The sequence below is a fragment of the Phocoena sinus genome, chromosome 6, assembly GCF_008692025.1.
Source record: "Phocoena sinus isolate mPhoSin1 chromosome 6, mPhoSin1.pri, whole genome shotgun sequence".
Taxonomy (NCBI): Eukaryota; Metazoa; Chordata; class Mammalia; order Artiodactyla; family Phocoenidae; genus Phocoena; species Phocoena sinus.
The window spans coordinates 27,326,969-27,346,752 of NC_045768.1; the positions used below are offsets into that span (position 1 = coordinate 27,326,969).

General features: G+C 39.0%; 1 protein-coding gene and 1 non-coding gene across 2 annotated transcripts in view; one reads left to right on the forward strand and one right to left on the reverse strand.

The window, feature by feature from the left end:
* The window catches only part of TMEM38B (transmembrane protein 38B), a 165,737-nt gene that overhangs the window by 57,751 nt on the left and 88,202 nt on the right, over window positions 1-19,784 (reverse strand). The gene's annotated exons all lie outside the window — the stretch shown is intronic.
* Window positions 4,899-5,006, forward strand: LOC116756230. The gene has a single exon (XR_004350598.1). It is a non-coding gene; the product is annotated as a U6 spliceosomal RNA (small nuclear RNA).

Sequence of the window (19,784 nt, forward strand, 5' to 3'; positions counted from 1 at the left end):
ACAAAGGAAAAGTGAGAGGGGAGAGAAAGATAAACTTTAAGGGTCCAAACTGCAAACACAACCTACAGTTTGTAAATTGCTTGGAGACCTTTGGAGGGAGAATCAAGGAAATGAAAAGTAGAACATACAGGAATATTGCTGTTTAGGGGGAAGTCTCTGCTCTGGGCATAAAAGTCTTGTCTGGAGAATGGTTGAGAGGCGCAATACTGACTGAATGTGAGATTGCTTTGTATAAAGGACGGGCCTCGTTCTTTACTCTGCATTCTTCTGCCTGTCTCCTGTGGCCACCCTCAAGGTCATTTACTTGTGGAAGAACCAAGGCTCTATGGTTTTTACTATATTAAACAAGCAAGGGCGCAGGAGTCCTGGCTGTGCTTGTTGGCCCCTGCTACCCACACCTTCCCAGGTAGATCTTTTTCTTAAGCGAGGTATAGTTGATTTACAATATTACATTAGTTTCAGGTGTACCAAGTAGATCTTCTGAGAGGCCCACCTGCCACAAAGTTGTGGGGGTCTCAGAGCTCAGACCATGGAGTCAGATTTCCTGAGTTTAAATTCCGGCTCGGCCACTTTTTGTTTAACCTGCACTTTCTTCCATAAAGGATTTAAGGTCATCTGCAAAAAGGCTTTTCTTTTTTTTTTTTTTTGCAGTACGTGGGCCTCTCACTGTTGTGGCCTCTCCCGTTGCGAAGCACAGGCTCCGGACGCGCGCAGGCCCAGCGGCCGTGGCTCACGGGCCCAGCCGCTCCGCGGCATGTGGGATCTTCCCAGACCAGGGCACGAACCCGTGTCCCCTACGTCGGCAGGCAGACTCTCAACCACTGCGCCACCAGGGAAGCCCAAGGCTTTTCAATTCGGTGCATTTGTGCACGTGTTGCCTGGTGATTTGGGTAGGGGAATTTGCTTTTAGAAATAACTATAAACACACACACACACACACACACACACACACACACACACACAATGAGGAACTCAGCTGCCAGTAACTTGAGGTCAATTTATTGTTATGTGCCGGGGTCTTGTGTCCTTAAAGCCAAGTGCATGTTCTAACTTAAGCTGGAAGGAATGCAGCAGTGCGGCCGAAAGGAATGAATGAGTGATCACAGGCCAGCTTCCGTTTCCATACCAGGCTCTGTGCTTAGACCAAAGGCAGCGGAGAGCCAAGCAGCCAGTTCAGCGGGGTCACGGGGCTCGGCTGCCCCATCCCTGTGAGTGAATCTGACCCCAGGCCCCGGCAAGCTGTTAGGGGGCTCGGGGCTGCCAGAGGAGCAGCTTTTCAGAAGGGATGTGAGATGAAGGTCGTACCCATTTGTGTTTAGCCCTGGCCTCGGCTGCAGCACTGAGAAGCCTTGGCACAGGGCCAACTTGGATAATTACATTTCACCTGCCCAAACTCCCCCATGGCTTCCCCCAAGAGGCGTATTCCTCTTCCACGGCTGCAGTGATCCAGAACATAAATACTCTCTCAAAGGCAGTAGTCTATGCCTGGGCAGCTGAGGTTTTGTTCCTTAAAAGGAAAATCCTCTTATAACGACACACTTACTCTCATTCCTCCATTCCTTTGCCAAACATTTATTAAGCAGCTACTTAATAAGTGCTAAGCATGGTGCGGAGTGCTGGAGTGCAAAGATGAATAAGACAATAAATTCTCTGGCCCTGAGGAAGCTCACAGTCTAGTAGGAGAACCATCAGTATGAGTGGTAAACGGCTTTTAAAATGGAGTATAGCTGGAGAACCGAAAAGAAAGATTCCAGATCTCCTTAGAAGCGTCAAGGATGATTTCCAGGGTCGGCAATGTGGGAACTGAGCTGTTAAACAGAACCTCAATAAGCAGATAAGGAAGAAGAACATGCAAAGCAGGGGACAAATACATATGCAGAGCAAGGGGGTAGGAAAGAGCTAGGAATCGACAGAATAGAAGGCAGAGCGGCAAAAGTAGATGGTACAAGAGGGGTAGGAAGTGGAGGAGGCTGGAAACGTAGTCTCTGGTCAGACTGTGAAGAGCCTGGAATATCATGGTAAGGATGTGTCTGCAGTGCTTGAAGAATTTGAAACCTTGGAACAACCGGTCCATCCGTTTTTTAGTAAAGTCACACTGTGGCAGCGGGGAGAGGAGAGTGGGGAAACTGAAGAGCAAAGGTCAGAAACAAAAATATGGCACGATCATCCTAAACCCAAAAAGAGGTGGTGGGAGAAAGGAGCAGAGAGATATGAGCATTCGGGAAAGGAAATCAACAGGTTCCTAGTGCCTGGCTGGGTGAAAAGTGAGAGTAAAAGAATTGAGAAGAGTGGGCAACTGGGTGGATGATGGGACTATTAACCAGGATGCCACAGGAGGAGGCAGGGCAGGGGGTGAAGGGCTAAGGCAGTGACCACAGAAGGCAGCTGCAAATGTGGATCTGGGCTCATTAACTCTGGTAAGTTCTCTGCAAGCACTGTCAGCTGCATTTTATCAACAAATTTATCCTTGGCGGCTCTACGCCCCCGGGTCCACAAACCTGAGCTTACAAATCCCCTAGAGGGCTTGTTAAAACACAGATTTCTGGGCCCCGCCCCCGAGTTTCAGAGTTAGTAGGTCTGGCATCCCCAGCCCAAGAATTTGTATTTCTAGCAAATTTCCTGTGATGTTGTTGTGACTGACCTGGAGCTCACACCACGAAAACCTCTGCTCTAGACTTTGGTTTGGGCTGTTTTCCCCACTTGATCTGAGATTTTCTCTGAGTGAGTAACTAAAAGGACTGATACAGGTGGAGATGATCAAAAATGTTCCCTTTTACCAGCAGAATTTCAAGGATTCAGTTCTAACCATTAAAAACAAGTGTTTGTATTTGGTGGCTGATTTATCTCCCATTTTTTTCTTACTCAAATGACAGGTTTTTAAAAAACCTTAGCCTATACTATATTTTTTGAAGGAACATAATTTTTGAAGGCCAACTCTATGCCAGGCGTCATGCTAAGCACTTTTCCATATACTGTCTCACTTACTTAGTCCTATCAGTAACCCTGTGGAAGTCAGTACCATTAGAATTCTCATTTCTCAAGTGAGGATACTTAGGCACTGAAGTAGTTTAAATTAGCCCAAGGTCAAGTTGCCATTAAATGGCAGATTTACTAGAATCTACGCTCAATACCCAGTATACAGCATCCTTTACCATCCCATATTTTGTAGGCCAGCTATTTCATAGAACAAGACCAGAATTTTCCACATCCTATTATGTCATTAGTCTACAGTGGTTTCCTGAATCTGTTTTCAAAAATCTGCCAGCACATAGCTGGCAACCACGATGGAGTGTAATGATCATTTTTCAGCTTCTTAATAACCCTTGTGCATTGAACAATCAAGAGAACAGAAGGGTCAAGTGGAAGGCAACGCCCTGTAGTGCTATGAATGTGTTTGAGGATTTTCTGTGATGATGCCTGGGGGATACGTGGGTATTCTCAGCATATTAGAGTGTAAGAGCCTCTCACAACATCTGTTCCAACAACATCTCTAGACAGTACATGCAGTATCATCCTTAAAAGACAGTGTTCAGAAAGCCCTGAGCAAATGTTAAGATTTTCTGCCCACCTCCAAAGAGGATAGCAAACAAAGCAAGCAATTCATGTTCCAGCTCTCTATATACAATCATTTAGTATCTAGTAGTTATTTAGCCCCTAGGTTACATGCCTAAACTGTGAGACAGAATGTGTCCTGTGAGACCACAGGACATCAGAAATTTATGATCTGTGTCCCAGGGTTATTTTAATGTAAATTGCTAAAAGCTGGGGAGTACGAGTATGGCTGCTTGAGGAAGCCACATGTACCAGGACACCTTTCTTCTGAGGATATGAAGCCCTTTGAAGGGCATATTTGAGTGCCCTTCTGGAAAAGATGGTGCTAAGGAAAATCAGGAGGACTCTCCCCAAACTATCCCAGAACCAAGCCTGACCCAAACAGTCCAAAGCCCAATAGCAGGGGGTACCTGGAATTAAGTTTTGCTGTCATAGGCAAAGAATGCAAGGTAAGCCCTCACACGTAAGCCTTCTCCCAAATCTCTGTCCATATTACTGGACTTTAATATCACCACTAGAGCCTGGAATTGAATCTCAGTTCTTGCGGTTCAGGTCTGGGAATCTCACCCTACTTGATTCCTGGAGCCCCGTTTTTCCAGGGCCTGGACACTCGCATGCATAACCGTCCCAACACCAAAACCATCTCCACACCTGCAGCTGGCTAACATCTTACTTCAAACTGGGCAGAACAGTGCAAACAGAATGCTAGCTCCTGTCTAAATTCCAGCAAAATCTTGGCTTTAGCCCCTGCTGCCCTGCTCCAGACACCACAACACTGTCCCCTGGATACAGACGCTGTGTCCAACATTGCTAGTCCTCACCAAATTAATCTCCTCTTCTTCCAGTCTCTCTTGCAGTTAGATGTGACTCTATGATTTAGTTTTATCAGAGGGAAGTAAGAAATGGTATTCCAAGTTTAGCCCATAAAAACCTCGTATGTGCCTCTTTCCCCTTCCAGGGCAACCTTGAAAGTCGTTTATTAAAAATGGCAAAGTGGGGCTTCCCTGGTGGTGCAGTGGTTAAGAATCCACCTGCCAACACAGGGGACATGGGTTCGAGCCCTGGTCCGGGAAGATCCCACATGCCGCAGAGCAACTAACTAAGCCCATGCGCCACAACTACTGAGCCTGCGCTCTAGAGCCTGTGAGCCACAACTACTGAGCCCACATGCCTAGAGCCCATGCTCCACAACAAGAGAAGCCTCCGCAATGAGAAGCTGTGCACCACAACGAAGAGTAACCACCGCTCGCTGCAACTGGAGAACGCCCGCCTGCAGCAGCGAAGACCCAATGTGGCCAAAAATGAATAATAAAATAAAATTAATTAATTAAAAAAAAGGCAAAGTCGTGCTCACTTCAGCAGCACATATACTAAAATTGGACCAATACAGAGAAGATTAGCATGGACCCCTGCACAAAGGTGCCATGCAAACTCGTGAAGCATTCCATTTTTTAATAACCTATAATGGAATATAATCTGAAAAAAATAACTGAATCACTTTGCTGTACACCTGAAACTAACAAAATATTGTAAATCAACTATACTTCAATTTTTTTTAATTGCAAAGCCTTTCAGCCTGGCTCCCTGAATGCCTGTGCAGGACATAGTTCCCCACCAACTTGAAATGTGTTGAACTCTTCTTGTGAGTGAAAATAAACTTGAATGTATTTGAGCCATTATACATTATGGAGACTTTGGTTACTACAGTTGGCCTATCCAACTAATACAAGTGGAGCAAGCCCCAATCCACAACACCCTTTAGAGAATCATCCATGAGGACCCTCCTCATTGGTGAGTTAACCTCCTTGGCCCTGTACTCAGTCTTAGCTTGCTGGTTTCTCCCACCCTGCATGGCTGAGATCCCAGCTTCTTATCTTCCAATTCCATCTAAATAAGCACAGCACTCTATAAACTCAGGGATGGAAAAAGCTGGATTTATGGCAAGGAGATGCGGGAGTGTACACATGCACAGCCCTGAGCCTGTTTCTCTCAGTCTGCTCATCCAAGGGTGGCTTGAATGGCACCCCTCAGTGAGGGAATGTAAGCCTATAACTTCAGTGTCACTCTGTGAAGAGATGACAGGATCCAAAAGAATGCCATTCAATATATTACTCACTTTCCTTGCTTTTCTAGAGTAGATTTTTTTTTCATTTGTTCTTGTGATAGTAGATGTGGAAATTGCCTTCTTTGGGGTAATTAAGAACTTCTGAAACCAAGTGGAACTTCCGTTAACCCAGTTTATAAACAATGTTAGGGGTGTTCTGGGTCCCTATCTGATGTGCTTTTCTTGCAATGCTTAAACGAGGCTTAGAACCTGAGCCCTTGAACCAGCGGAGGGCAGAGATGTGACACAAGAGAGAGGCTTGGGGAACATAGTAAGACCAGTGAATTATCATGGGCATGGGCCAACTGTTGAACTTTATTTGCTGTGAAGGGAATTCCTTTATCAGAAGAAATGCTGTGTGGAATACTATGATGGTACATAAGGCATTCTGTAAACCCAAGGATGATAGTTTTAGCAGAAGCATTGCATTCAGGGAACTCAAATCCATGTCCAAAGTGTCTATTCCAATAAGAACAAAGTGCTGCCCCTCTCATGATGGAAGCAGTCCAGTGTAATCAAACCAGTGCCATACTGGAGGCTCAGTATCGCTCTCTACTGCTGGCAGATTGGGCACTCAGCAGCAGTATAGCCAAGTTGGCCTTGCTGAGAAGTCCATGTTGTTGAGCTCATACATAACCTCCATATGAATTTAGGACCAGCCTTTCCATTTTTTGCATAAAAAGATTATTGGAACTTCCATAGGGATTGCACTGAATTTGTAGATTGCTTTGGGACATACTGCCATCTTAACATTAAGTCTTCTAATGCATGATATCTTTCCATTTATTTGGGTCTCCTTTAATTTCTTTCAGCAATGTTTTGTATCTTCTTAAACTTGTTGAGACTTGTTTTGTGGCCTACCATATGATCTATGACGGAGAATGTTCCATATGCCTTTGAGAAGGATGGTCTGCTGCTGTTGGATGGAGTAGTCTGTATACATCTGTTAGGCCCATTTTGTCTATAATGTTGTCCAAATCCACTGTTTTCATATTGATTTTCTGTCTGGATGATCTATGCATTGTTGAAAGTACAGGATTGAAGTTCCTACTATTACTGTAGTGTTTCTTACTCCCTTCAGATCTGTTAGTATTTGCTTCATATATCTAGGTGCTCTGATGTTGGGTACATATATATTTACAACTGCTATATTCTCTTAATGAAGTGACCCCTTTATCATTAGTTAATGACCTTCTTTGTCTCTTGTTGCTGTTTTTGACTTAAAGCTTAAAGTCTATTTTGTCTGATATAAGTATAGTTACCTCTGCTCTCTTGGTTTCCACTCACATGAAATATTTTTTCCTATCTCTTCACTTTCAGCATATGTGTATCCTTAAAGTTTAAGTGAATCTCTTGTAGGCAGATATAGATGGGTCTTGTTTTCTTATCCACCTAGCCACTCTATGACTTTCCATTGGATAATTTAATCCATTTACAAGTAGAGTAATTTTTGATGACTTACTAATCAAGTGAGGACTTACTAATGACATCTTATTGTTTTCCGGCTGTTTTGTAGTTCTCTTATTCCCTTGCTCTTCTCTTACTACCTTCCTTTGTGAACTGATGATTTTTCATTTTGATATGCTTTCTCTTCTCTTTACCTTTTGTGTATCTACTGTAGGTTTCTGTTTTATGGTTACCATGAGGTTCACATAAAACATTTTATAGATATAGCAGTCTATTTTACACTGATAATGACTTATCTTCAATCACATACAAAAATTCCACCCTTTTACTTCCCCCCTTTTGTTTCTGATATCACAATTTATCCCTTTTTATATTGTGTATTCATAAATTATTATAGCTACAAGTATTTTTAATACTTTTGCCCTTTAACATTTATACTAGAGTTAAGTGGTTAGCACACCACTATATTACAGTATTAGAGTAACCTGATTTCGACTATATACTTACCTTTTCCTGTATATTTTCATGTTTTCATGCTACTAATTAACATCCTTTCATGTTATTCATTAGCATATTTTCATTTCAGCTTGAATAACTTCTTTCAGCATTTCTTACAAGGCAGGTCTAGGGGTGATCAACTCCATCCAGCTTTTGTTTGTCTGGGAAAATGTTTATATCTCTTTGATTTGTGAAAGACAGCTTTGCCAGTTAGACACGATTGGTTGGAAGTTTTTTCTTTCAGTTGTATATATTTCACTTTGAATATATCATTCTACTCTCTCCTAGCCTGCAAGGTTTCTGCTGAGAATTCTCCTGGCAGGCTTATGGGAGTTCCCTTGTAAGTTACAAGTTTCTTCCCTCTTGCTGCTTTTAAGATTCTCTTTTTGTCTTTAATTTTTGACAATTTTATTATAATGTGTCTTGGAGAATAATCACTTTTAATTTGAGATCATTTGATGACCTATGAGCTTCATGAACTTGAATATCTATATTTCTCCCCAGATTTGGGACATTCTCATCCATTATCTCCTTAAATAAACTTTCTTCCCTCTTCTACCTTTCTTCTTCTTTTGGGACTCCAATAATTCACAGATAGTTTCTTTTTATGGTTAATTTTGGTCAGTTTCAGCTCTTAGCACAGTAGTAGCTACCTATTCCCCCACCCCTAGCCCTCTAGCAAACAGCTGTGCATGTATTGCAGGAACAACCTGCACATAACTTGCAGGAGCCAGGGTTGGCCAAAAAAAAAAAAAAAAAAAAAAAAAAAATGGGGGGGGAGAGAGAGAGAGAGAGACCCTGTCCTCCAATTATCAGGGATCTGTGCTTTGATTGCTGATTGATGCTTTTGATCACAAAGGTGCAGACAAAGAGGTAGGGAGCCATTTTTGTTGCACCACCCCCCATTGTTGGAAGTCCCTCCCCCTATGGATTAAATGACTTCTAGGGGATATGAAGGTCCAGTGCCCTTTTTTCTAGGACATTCAAAAACAACTGCATCTGTGGAGGAAATGAGAAAGTGACTGTGCATGCCCAGGAAAGGGCACAAGCTGAAAATAGACATTAGAAGACATTACATTTATTCCTCAGGCTAATCCTTGACACAAAAATAATCTGCAACAAACAAAAGAAAAAACAAAGTAATAAAAACATTTTTTTTATAAACCAGCAAACCCTAGGGAAGGGGGAGAACCTGATTTGCATTTACAACGTTATTAGATTCAAATGTCCAGCTGTCAACAAAATTCACAAAAGAAAAAGAAAAGTATGACTCATTCAAAGGAAAAAATAAATAAACAGAAACTGTCCCTGAAAAAGACCTGGTGGCAGATCTACTAGATGAAAACTTTAAAACAACAGTCTTAAAGATGCTCAGAAAACTAAAAGAAGATGTGGAGAAAGCCAAGTCAACAATGTGTGAAAAAAATGGAAATATCAGTAAAGAGATGGAAAACCTAAAAAACAGAAAAGAAATACTGGAGCAGAAAAGTACAATAAATGAAATTTAAAATTTACTATAGAGGGTCAAAGACAAATTTGAGCAGGCAGAAGACATAATCAGCAAAACTGAAGATAGGACACTGAAATTATTAAACCAGAGGAACAAAAAGAAAAAAGATTAAAAAAAAAAAAGTGAACACTAAAAAAAAAGTGAACACTAACTTCAGGAAACAAGAAAAATCTCAAATAAAAACCTAACCTTACAACGAAAGCAACCAGAGAAAGAAGAACAAACAAAACCCAAAGTTAGTAGAAGGAAAGAAATCATAAAGATCAGAGCAGAAATAAATGAAATAGAGACAAAGAAAAGAACAGAAAAGATCAATGAAATTAAAAGCTAGTTCATTGAAGAGATAAAGAAAATTGATAAACCTTTAGCTAGACTCATCAGGAAAAAATGGGAGAGAGCTCAAATCAATAAAACTAGAAATGAAAAAGAAGTTAGAACTCACACCACAGATATACAAAGGATCATAAGATACTACTACAAGCAACTATACACCAATAGAATGTACAACCTAGAAGAAATGGACAAATACTTAGAAAAGTACAATCTTCCAAGAATGATCCAGGAAGAAATAGAAAATATGAACAGACTGATTGCCAGTACTGAAATTGAAACTGTGATTTTAAAACTTCCAACAAACAGAAGTCCAGAACCAGATGGCCTCACAGGCAAATTCTATCAAACAGTTAGAGAAGAGTTACCACCTATCCTTCTGAAACTCTTCCAGGGACTTCCCTCTGGTGAAGTGGTTAAGAATCTTCCTGCCAATGCAGGGGACATGGGTTCGATCCCTGGTCCGGAGAGATCCCATTTGCCACGGAGCAACTAAGCCCGTGTGCCACAACTACTGAGCCTGACCTCTAGAGCCCACGAACCACAACTACTGAGCCCGCATGCTCTAGGGCCTGCGTACCGCAACTGCTGAGCCAACGGCTTCTCCTGCAATGAGAAGCCCACGTACCACAACGAACAGTAGCCCCTGCTCACCATAACTAGAGAAAGCCCGCACACAGCAACGAAGACCCAACACAGCCAAAACAAACAAATAAAAAAACAAAAACAAAAAAAACTCTCCCAAAAAACTGCAGAGGAAGGAACACTCCCAAGCTCATTCTGAGACCACCATCACCCTGATACCAAAACCAGAGAAAGATATCATAAAAAAGGAAACTTACAGGCCAGTATCACTGATGAACATAGACGCAAAAATCCTCAACAAAATACTACCAAACCGAATCCAACAACACATTAAAAGGATCATACACCATGATCAAGTGGAATTTATCCCAGGGATGCAAGAATTCTTCAATATGTGCAAATCAATCAGTGTGATACACATCAACAAACTGAGGAACAAAAAACACATGATCATCTCAGTAGATGCAAAAAAAGCTTTTGAAAAAATTCAACACCCATTTATGACCAAAGGAAAAAAAAACTCTCCAGAAAGTGGGCATAGAGGAAACCTACCTCAACATAATAAAGACCATATATGACAAATCCACAGCTAACATCATTCTCAACAGTGAAAAACTGAAAGCATTTCCTCTAAGATCAGGAACAAGACAAGGATGTCCAATCTCACCACTTTTATTCAACATAGTTTTGGAAGTTCTAGCCATGGCAATCAGAGAAGAAAAAGAAATAAAAGGAATGCAAACTGGAAAAGAAGAAGTAAAACTGTCACTGTTTGCAGATGACATGATACTATACATAGAAAATCCTAAAGATGCTACCAGAAAATTACTAGAGCTCATCAATGAATTTGGTACAGTTGCAGGATACAAAATTAATACACAAAAATCTCTTGCATTCCTATACACTAACAACAAAAGGTTAGAAAGAAAACGAAACAATCCCATTTACCATCACATCAAAAAGAATAAACTACCAAGCATAAACGTACCTAAGGAGGCAAGAGATCTGTACTCAGAAAACTATAAGGTGCTGAAGAAAGAAATCAAAGATGACACAACAGATGGAGAGATATACCATATTCTTGGATTGGAAGAATCAATATTGTGAAAATGACTATACTACCCAAAGCAATCTACAAATTCAATGCAATACCTATCAAATTACAATGGCATTTTTCACAGAATATGAACAAAAAAATTTTACAACTTGTAGGGAAACACAAAAGACCACCAAATAGCCAAAGCAATCTTATAAAGAAAAATGGAGCTGGAGGAATTGGGCTCCTTGACTTCAGACTATACTACAAAGCTACAGTAATCAAAACAGTTTGGTACTGGCACAAAAACAGAAATATAGATCAATGGAACAAGATAGAAAGTCCAGAGATAAACCCACACACCTATGGTCAGCTAATCTATGATGAAGAAGGCAAGAATATATAATGGAGAAAAGACAGTCTCTGAAATAAGTGGTGCTGGGAAAACTGGATAGCTACATGTAAAAGAATGAAATTAGAACACTTTCTAACACCATACACAAAAATAAACTCAAAATGGATTAAAGACCTAAATGTAAGGCTGATACTATAAAACTCCTAGAGAAAAATATAGGTAGAACACTCTCTGACATAAATCACAGCAATATCATTTCTGATCCACCTTCTAGAGGAATGAAAATAAAAACAAACAAATGGGACCTAATTAAACTTAAAACCCTTTGAACAGCAAAGGAAACCATAAACAAAGTAAAAAGACAACCTACAGAATGGGAGAAAATATTTGCAAGTGAAGTGACAGACAAGGGATTAATCTCCAAAATATACAAACAGCTCATGCAGCTCAATATCAAAAAAACAAACAACCCAATCAAAAAATGGGCAGAATATCTGAATAGACACTTCTCCGAAGAAGATATACAGATGGACAAGAAGCACATGAAAAGATGCTCAACATCACTAATTATTAGATAAATGTAAATCAAAACTACAATGAGGTGTCACCTTGCACCAGTCAGAATGGTCATCATCAAAAATCTACACACAGTAAATGCTGGAGAAGGTATGAAGAAAAGGGGACCCTTCTAAACTGTTGGTGGGAATGTAAATTAGTACAGTCACTATGGAGAACAGTATACAGCTTCCTTAAAAACCTAAAAATAGAGCTGCTATATGGTCCAGCAATTCCACTTCTGGGCATATACCTGCAGAAAACCATAATTCAAAAAGATACATGGACCCCAATGTTCATTGCAGCTCTATTTACAATAGCCAGGACATGGAAGCAACCTAAAGGTCCACTGACAGAAGAATGGATAAAGAACATGTGGTACATATACACAATACAATGGAATATTACTCACCCATAAAAAAGAATGAAATAATGCCATTTGCAGCAACATGGATGGACTTAGAGATTGTTATACCAAGTGAAGTAAGTCAGACAGAGAAGGACAAATATTGTATGATATCACTTATACGTGGAATCTAAAAAAATGGTACAAATGAACTTATTTACAAAACAGAGAGTCACAGATATAGAAAACAATCTTATGGTTACTGGGGGGAAAGTCGGGGGGTAGATAAATTGGGAGATTGGGATTGACATATACACACTACTATATATAAAATAGATAACTAATACGGACCTACTGTATAGCACAGGGAACTCTACTCAGTACTCTGTAATGACCTACATGGGAAAAGAATCTAAAAAAGAGTGGATATATGTATATGTATAACTGATTCACTTTACTGTGCAGCAAAAACTAACAGAGCATTGAAGATCAACTATACTCTAATAAAAAATTTTTAAATAACATAAAATATATGCTCAAATAATTAATTTACTAGAGAGATTCAAAGACAAAATTGAGCAGGCAGAAGAAATAATCAGGAAAATTGAAGATAGGACAATGAAATTATTAAGTCAGAGGAACAGAAAGAAAAAAGATTGAAGAAAAGTTAACAGAGCCTAAGGGATCTGAAGACTATCATGTAGCAGAACACCATCCACACTGTAGGAGTCCCTGAAGGAAAAGAGAGCAAGAAAGAAGAAGAGAGAATATTTGAGGAAAACATGGCTGAAAACTTCCCAATTTTGAGGAAGGACATAAATATAAACATCCAAGAAGCTTGAAGAACTCCAAGTAAGATTAACTCAAAGAGACTCATACCAAGACACATTATAATCAAACTTTCAAAAGACAAAGAGAATCTTGAAAGCAGCAAGAGAGAAGTAACTCATCACATATAAGGGATACTCAATTATATTATCAGCAGATTTCTCATCAGAAATTTTGGAGGCCAGAAGTAAGTAGGCCAACATATTCCAAGTAATAAAAGAAAAAACTGTCAACCAAGAATCTTACACCCAGCAAAACTGTCCTTCAAAAGTGAGGGAACCACTGGCATTTTTCACGGAACTAGAACAAAAAATTTCACAATTTGTATGGAAACACAAAAGACCCCAAATAGCCAAAGCAATCTTGAGAAAGAAAAACGGAGCTGGAGGAATCAGGCTCCCTGACTTCAGAGTATACTACAAAGCTACAGTAATCAAGACAGTATGGTACTGGCACAAAAACAGAAATATATATCAATGGAACAGGATAGAAAGCCCAGAGATGAACCCACACACGTATGATCAACTTATCTTTGATAAAGGAGGCAAGAATATACAGTGGAGAAAAGACAGCCTCTTCAATAAGTGGTGCTGGGAAAACTGGACAGGTATACGTAAAAGTATGAAATTAGAACACTCCCTAACACCATACACAAAAATAAGCTCAAAATGGAGTAAAGACCTAAATGTAAGGCCAGACACTATAAAAGTCTTAGAGGAAAACATAGGCAGAACACTCTATGACATAAATCACAGCAAGATCCTTTTTGACCCACCTCCTAGAAAAATGGAAATAAAAACAAAAATAAACAAATGGGACCTAATGAAACTTAAAAGCTTTTACACAGCAAAGGAAACCATAAACAAGACCAAAAGACAACCTCAGAGTGGGAGAAAATATTTGCAAATGAAGCAACTGACAAAGGCGTAATCTCCAAGATTTACAAGCAGCTCATGCAGCTCAATAACAAAAAAACAAACAATCCAATCCAAATATGGGCAGAAGACCTAAATAGATATTTCTCCAAAGAAGATATACAGATTGCCAACAATCACATGAAAGAATGCTCAACATCATTAATCATTAGAGAAATGCAAATCAAAATTACAATGAGATATCATCTCACACCAGTCAGAATGGCCATCATCAAAAAACCTATAAACAGGGCTTCCCTGGTGGTGCAGTGGTTGAGAGTCCGCCTGCCGATGCAGGGGACATGGGTTTGTGCCCTGGTCTGGGAAGATCCCACATGCCGCGGAGCGGCTAGGCCCGTGAGCCATGGCCGCTGAGCCTGCGCGTCCAGAGCCTGTGCTCCGCAACAGGAGAGGCCACAACGGTCAGAGACCCGCATACCGCAAAAAAAAAAAAAAAAAAAAACTACAAACAATAAATGCTGGAGAGGGTGTGAAGAAAAGGGAACACTCTTGCACTGTTGGTGGGAATGTCAATTGATACAGCCACTATGGAGAACAGTATGGAGGTTCCTTAAAAAACTAAAAATAGAACTACCATATGACCCAGCAATCCCACTATTGGGCATATACCCTGAGAAAACCATAATCCAAAAAGAGTCATGTACCACAATGTTCATTGCAGCTCTATTTACAATAGCCAGGACATGGAAGCAACCTAAGTGTCCATCATCGGATGAATGGATAAAGAAGATGTGGCACATATATACAATGCAATATTACTCAGCCATAAAAAGAAATGAAATTGAGATATTTGTAATGAGGTGGATGGACCTAGAGTCTGTCATACAGAGTGAAGTAAGTCAGAAAGAGAAAAACAAATATCATATGCTAACACATGTATATGGAATCTAAAAAAAAAAAGGTCATGAAGAACCTAGGGGTAAGATGGGAATAAAGACACAGACCTACTAGAGAATGTACTTGAGGATGTGGTGAGGGGGAAGGGTAAGCTGTGACAAACTGAGAGAGTGGCATGGACACGTATACACTACCAAACGTAAAATAGATAGCTAGTGCAAAGCAGCCGCATAGCACAGGGAGATCAGCTTGGTGGCTTGTGACCACCTAGAGAGGTGGGATAGGGAGGGTGGGAGGGAGACAGAAGAGGGAAGAGATATGGGAACATATGTATATGTATAACTGATTCACTCTGTTATAAAGCAGAAACGAACACACCATTGTAAAGCAATTATACTCCAATACAGATGTTAAAAAAAGAAAAAAAGTGAGGGAGAGGGACTTCCTGGGTGGTCCAGTGGTTGCAACCTCACCTTCCAAAGCAAGGGGTGCAGGTTCAATCCCTTCTCAGGGAGCTAGGACCCCACATGCCTTGTGGTCAAAAAAAGACCCCAAAACATAAAACAGAAGCAATATTGTAACAAATTCAATAAAGACTTTAAAAATGTTCCACATCAGAAAAAAGAATCTTAAAAAAAAAAAAAGTGAGGGAGAAATTAAGACATTCTCAAATAAACATAAGTTGAGAGAGTTCAACACCACTAAATCTTCCTTAAAAGAAATCTCAAGGGAGTTGCTGTGTGAAATGAAAGGACACTAGACAGTAACTTGAAGCAATATAAAGAAATAAAGATTTAATAAAGGTAAATACATGTACAATGATAAAACCTGGTATTATTGTAACAATGGTTGATAACTCCACATTTTGTTTTCCACATGATTTAAGAGACTAATACATTTCTAAAAAACAATTATTAGTTTAAAAGCTAGTATTACTGTAACTATGGTTTGTAACTCCACATTTTGTTTTCTTACATAACTTAAGAAGCTAATGCATTTAAAATAATTATTAGTTTACGTTTTGGGGCACACAGTGTATAAAGATATAATCTTGTGACATCAACAACCAAAAGGGGTGGGAACAGAACTGTTAAAAGAGCAGAATTTTTATGTCATTGAAGTTTAGATGGTATAAATTCAAATTAGAGTGTTATAACTTCAGGATGTTAAATGGAATACTCATGATATCCAGAAAGAAAACAGCTGTAGAATATATACAGAGGAAATGAGAAAGGAATTTAAATGCTTCACTATAAAAAATCAACTAAACACAAAAGACAGTAATGCAGGAAATGAGGGACAAAAAAGCTATGTGGCATAGAGGAAACAGAAAGTGACAAGAGTAAGTCTCTTTATATCACTAAATACAAGCATACCTCATTTCACTGCACTTCACAGATATTGTATTTTTTACAAATTGAAGTTTGGTGGTAACTCTGCATAAACAAGTCTGTCAGCACATTTTTCCAAGAGCATTTGCTCACTTTGTGTGTCTGTGTCACATTTTGGTAATTCTCACAATATTTCAAACTTTTTCATTTTTATGTTATGGCAATCTGTGATCATTGATCTATGATGTTACTATTGCAAAAGTATTACAATTTCCTGAAGGTTCAGATGATCGTTAGCATTTTTTAGCAATAAAGTATTTTTTAATTAAAGTATGTTCATTATTTTTTAGACATAATGCTGTTGTACTTAATAGACTACAGTATAATATAAACATAACTTTTACGTGCACTGGGAAAACAAAAACTTCCTATGACTCATATTATTGTGATATTCACTTTATTGTGGTACTTTGGAATTGAACCCACAATATCTCTGAAGTATGCCTGTACTTTAAATGTAAATGGATTAAGTTTCCCAATCAAAAGACAGAGATTGGTAGAATGGATTTAAAAAATGATCCAACCATATGCTCTCTACAATAGAATCACTAGATCCAAAGACACAAACAGATTCAAAGTGAAAGGATGGAAAAATATATGTAATGCAAATAATAATCAAAACAGAGCCCAACAAAATAACTTTAAATCAAAAAGGTTACAAGAGACAAAGAAGGGCATTATACATTAATAATTACACACTGATGCAAGGTTCAATATAGCATGAAGACAAAACAATCATTATCGTGTTCATTATACTTACACACCTAATAACAGGCCATCAAAATACATAAAGTAAAAACTGACAAAATTGAAGGGAGAAATAGACAGTTCTTCAATAATTGTTGGAGACTTCAATACCCCACTCATAATAATAGATAGAATAACCAAAAAGAAGGTAAGTAAGGAAACAGAAGACTTAAACAGCACAATAAACCAACTAGATCTAACAGACAATACAGAATACTCTACCCAAAAATAGCATATACATTCTTCTCAAGTGCACATAGGACATTTTCTCAGAACACCTGTAACTAGAAGTAAAAAGAAAAAAATATCTCCCAACAAAGAAAGCCCTAGATCCAATGACTTCATTGGTGAATTCTACCAAACATTAAAAAAGAACTATTACTAATCCTTTTCACACTTTTCCAAAAAACTAAAGAGGAGGGAACACTTCCTAACTCATTCTCTGAGGCCAGCATTATCCTGATACCAATGCTAGGCAACACTACAAGAAAAAAACAAAACAAAACTACAGACCAATATCCCTTATGAACACTAATGCAAAAATCTTCAATAAAATACTCCCAAACCAAATTCAACAGCATATTAAAATGATTATATACCATGACCAAGTGAGATTTATTCTTGGAATGCAAGGTGGTCGAACATATGTAACTGATCAATGTAATATACCATATTAACAGAACGAAGGGAAAAAAACCCACATGATTACCTCAACTGATGCAGAAAAAGCATGTGACAAAATTCAACACACTTTCATGATAAAAAATTCAATAAACTAGGAATAGGAGGAAACTACCTCAAAATAATAAAAGCCATATATGAAAAACATACAGAGAACATCATACTCAATGGTGAAAGACTGAAAGTTTTTCCACCAAAGATCAGAAACAAGACAAAGATGTTTGCTTTTGACACTTCTTTCAAACATAGTACTAGAAGTCCTAGCCAAAGCAATTAGGAAAGAAAAAGAAATAAAAGGTATTCATAATGGAAAGAAGTAAAATTGTCTCTGTTTGCTGATGGTGTTATATGTAGAAAACCCTAAGTATTACAACAAAAAAGTGAAAAATAATCAATGAATTCATAAAAATAGCAGGATAAAATGTAAACACACAAAAACCAGTAGCATTTCTATACACTAAAAAGGAACAATCTGAAAAGGAAATCATGAAAACAATTTCATTTACTATAGTTAATGTTTAGGAATCAGCTTAACCAGGAAGGTGAAAGATGTGCACAACAAAAACTATAATATATTGCTGAAAGGAGTTAAAGAAGACATAAATAAATGGAAACACAATCTCCTGTTCATGGATTAGAAGTTTTAGTATTGATGTCAATACTACCCAGTGATCTGCAAATTCAATGCAATCCCTGCCAAAATCTTGATTTTTTTTTTTTTGAAAAAATAGAAAAACTCAGGACTTCCCTGGTGGCACAGTGGTTAAGACTCCACGCTCCCAATGCAGGGGGCCCGGGTTTGATCCCTGGTCAGGGAACTATATCCCACATGCATGATGCAACTAAGAGTTCACATGCCAAAACTAAGGAGCCCACGTGCTGTAACTAAGAAGCTGGTGAGCCGCAACTAAGGAGCCCGCCTGCCACAACTAAGACCTGGCACAACCAAATAAATAAATATTAAAAAGAAAAAAGAAAAACTCATCCTAAAATTTATATGGAATCTCAAGCAACCCCAAATAGCCAAAACAATTTTGAAAAAGAACAAAGCTGGAGTACTCACACTTACTGATTTCAAAACTTGCTACAAAGCTACAGTAATCAAGAGTGTGATACTAGCAGAAAGACAGACATATACACCAACTGGATAGAAACGAGAGCCTAGAAATTAAAACTTACATATATGGTCAAATGATTTTTGACAAGGGTGCCAAGACCATTCAATGGTGAAGGAACAGTCTTCCCAACAAACGGTTCTGGGAAAACTGAATGGCCACATGCAATAGAAAAAAGCTGGAGCCTCCTAACCCTATATACAAATATTAACTCAAAGTGGATCCAAGGCCTAAATGTAACACCTAAAACTATAAAATTCTTAAAAGAAAACATAGGGCAAAAACTTCATGACATTGAATTTGGCAATTATTTCTTTAATAGGACACCAAAGGCAAAGGCAACAAAAGAAAAAATAAACAAACTGGACTTCATGATATTTTTTAAATGTGTGCATCAAAATATGAACAGAGTAAAAAGGCAACCCACAGAATGTGATAAAATACTTGCAAGTCATATATCTGATAAAGGATTAATACACCGAATATATAGAGAACTCCTAAAAACTCAATGATAGAAAAAAAAAAAAGAACCACCAAATTAAAACATGAACAAATGCCTTGAATAAATATTTCTGCAAAGACGACATACAAATGGCCAATAAGCTCAGGAAAAAGATGCTCAACATCACTAATCATTTGGGAAATGCAAATCAAAACCACAATGAGGGGTTCCCTAGTGGCGCAGTGGTTGAGAGTCTGCCTGCCGATGCAGGGGACACCGGTTTGTGCCCCGGTCCGGGAAGATCCCACATGCCGTGGAGCGGCCGGACCCGTGAGCCATGGCCGCTGAGCCTGCGCGTCCGGAGCCTGTGCGTCCAGAGCCTGTGCTCCACAACGGGAGAGGCCACAACAGTGAGAGGCCCACGTACCGCAAAAAAAACCAAACAAAAAACAAAACTACAATGAGATGCTACATCACACTGATTAGGATGGCTACTATCAAAAAAATAAATAAATAATCTGTTGATGAGG